Raw genomic sequence first — 3,101 nt, 5'->3', positions numbered from 1 at the left:
ATGCTTCCTCATTAGTCCCTTGGAATTGTCTTGGATCATTGTATTGCTGAGAGTAGTTAAGGCATTCACAATTACTCATCAAACAATACTGCTGTCACTATGCACAATGTCCTCCCAGGTGTACTCACTTCAGTTTTTCAGGTTTTTCTGGTATTATCTTGTTTGTCATTTCCTAAATCACAATACCATTCCACTAAAATCATAGACCATAGCTTCTTTAGTCATTCCTCAATTGATGGACATTCCCTTGATTACCAATTCTTAGCCACCACAAAGAGTTGCTATAAATATTTTTTGTACAATGTCCCCCCTTTTCTCTTTTTCATGATTACTACTCTTAACTGTTTCCCTTCCATCCTATTCCCTTTCCCATGTTATTTACCCTATTATATATCTTCTTTCACCTTATCCCTCTTCATAAGGAATTTGCTTCTCTTTGTCCCCTCCTCCAATCTGCCCTTCCTTCTTTTGCCTCTCTCTCTTTATCCCTTTCCCCTCCTATTTTCCTGCAGGGTTAGATAGATTACTCCTCCCAACTGAGTGTGCATGTTATTTCATCCTTGAGCCAATTCTGATGAGATTGAGGTGTTTGAGCCAATTCTGATGAGGGTTAGGCTCATTTACTGCCCAGATTAAATAGATTACTCTACCCAATTGGGTGTGTGTCCCTCCTTGAGGCAAATCTGATGAAATTAAGGTCTTTGAGCCTATTCTGATGAGTGTAAAATTCATTTACTGCCCTGCTCTTCTCCCATCTCTTCCCCCACTCCATAAGCCCTTTCCTGTTTCTTTGATGTGGTATTTCACCCCATGATACTTCTGCCCTTCCCCTCCCCCAGTGCATTCCTCTCACCCCTCAATTTTACCCTAAAGATGTCATCATGGGGCAGCTAGGTGACACAGTGGACAAAGCATACACCCTGGACCTAGGGGAATCCCAGCCAAAACCCAACCTCAGACACAAGACAGTCACCTACTGCATGACCCCAGGTATATCCCCCAACACCAAGTTTTTATGGTTCTCTAGGGTCTTGTATTTGAAAGTCAAATTTGCATACAATTCAGATCCTTTCATCACAAATACCAAAAAGTTCTCTTTTCCATTGGTCCCATTTTTTTTCTCTGAAAGATTATTCTCAATTTTGCTGCATATGTGATTCATAGTTGTAATCCCAATTCCCTTGCCCTCTGAAATATCATATTCCATGTCCTCCAGTCCTTTAATGTAGAAGTTGCTAGATCTTGTGCTAGATCTTGTACTGGGGCTCCATAGTACATTAATTCTTTCTTTTTAGTAACTTGCAGTATTTTCTCCTTGACCTGAGAGCTCTGGAATTTGCCTATAATATTCTTAGGAGTTTTTCTTTCGGGGTCTTTTTCAAGAGGTGATTGGTGGATTCTTTCAATTTCTATTTTACCTTCTGCTTCTAGAATATCAGGGCAATTTTCCTTGAAAATTTCTTAGAAATTGATGTCTAAGCTCTTTCCTCGATCATGGTTCTCAGGTAGACCAATAGTTTTCAAATTATCTCTCCTGGACCTATTTTCCAAGTCAGCAGTTTTTCGCAGAAGATATTTCACATTGCCCTCTATTTTTTTATTTATTTGGATTTGCTTTATTGTGTCTTGGTTTCTCATAATGTCACTAGCTTCCATTTATTCAATCCTAATTATTAGGCAATTATTTTCATGAGAGAGCTTTTGTACCTCCTTTTCCATTTGACCAATTTGGCTTTTCAAGCTGTTGACTATTTTCTAATATATTCTAATATATTTCCTGCATCACCCTCATTTCTATTTCCCTTTTTTCCTCTACCTCTCTAACTTTATCTTCAAAGTCCTGGTTGAGTATTTCTATGAGCTGAGACCAATTTATATTTTTCTTGGAAGCTTTAGATATAGGGGCCCTGAAGTTGACATCTTCCTCCGAGGGTACACCTCGATCTTCCTTGTCACTAAAGAAACTTTCTATGGTCCTCACCTTTCTCTGTCTGCTCATCTTGCTTTTCTTTTATTTGCATTTTTGCCCCTTCAAGTGGGGAATTGTTTTTAGACTGCAAGCTTCAAGAGGTCTCAGGGGGTATGATTTAAGGAGGAGCAGGTTCTTCACTCACCTGGCCTCTTACTTTGTCTGTAGATGATCCCAGATCAACTTACTAATCAACCAGCTTTGTGTGCTGTGTTTTTCAGCTCTGAGGAGACTGCTACTCAAGCCTACCTCCTGGTTCTCAGCAGGGGTGAGAAACCCAAGTTCTGCCTCAGCACCAGCATAGACCCCTGTAATCTCCCCCCTGCCAAAGGCTGAGTCCTCTCACCAGATTGTGAGCTAAATTCCAGATGACATTGGCATTGCAGCTGATTCAGAGGCTCTGGGGCTCTCTTTCTCTGGCAAGGCCTTCCTGGGACTGGATCTGTCAGTGTGACTCTAGGGTTGGTTCCACTTATGTCTCAGCACAGCAGCTCCCTCCTTCCAACCTTCCAAGCTGTCCTTGGTTGGAAAATGATTTCAGCACACTCTTCTCTGAATTTTGCTTCTCCAGGAATTGTTCTCTGGCATTATTTGGATGTTTTTTTGGAGTGATTGGTCATGAGTTCTGACCATGCTAAAGCTTTAACTGCATTGATCACAACAAAGTGTGGCTAGGCCTATAAAAAAGAATACCAGATTATATTATTTGTCTCCTGAGGACACTCTATGTGAGCCAAGGAGCAACAGTTAGACCCAAACATGGAACAGCTGATTAGTTTAAGACTGGGTGGGGTGGGGGTGGGGGAGGAAAGTATGACAAGACTACAATTTTTAAAAAATACACTTTTTTTAATAGTTTTAAGTTCTAAATTTTATCCCTCCTTCCTTCCATACTCTTTCCTCCCTCCTCCCTGAGAAGATAAGCAGATAAGGCTTATACATGTGCAATTATGTAAAACATTACCATATTATTAATTTTGTACAAGAAAATGAATAAAAGAAAAAATGAAAGAAAGTAAAAATCCCATGTCTGTCTTCCATAGATATCTGTTCTTTCTTTGGAGGTGGATGGTATGTTTCATCATAAGTCCTTTGGGATTGTTTTGGATCATTTTATTGCTTAGAATTTTTA

Source organism: Dromiciops gliroides, chromosome 1 (assembly GCF_019393635.1).
Source record: "Dromiciops gliroides isolate mDroGli1 chromosome 1, mDroGli1.pri, whole genome shotgun sequence".
In the NCBI taxonomy this organism is placed as follows: Eukaryota; Metazoa; Chordata; class Mammalia; order Microbiotheria; family Microbiotheriidae; genus Dromiciops; species Dromiciops gliroides.
Note: the sequence above shows the minus strand (reverse complement) of the source record.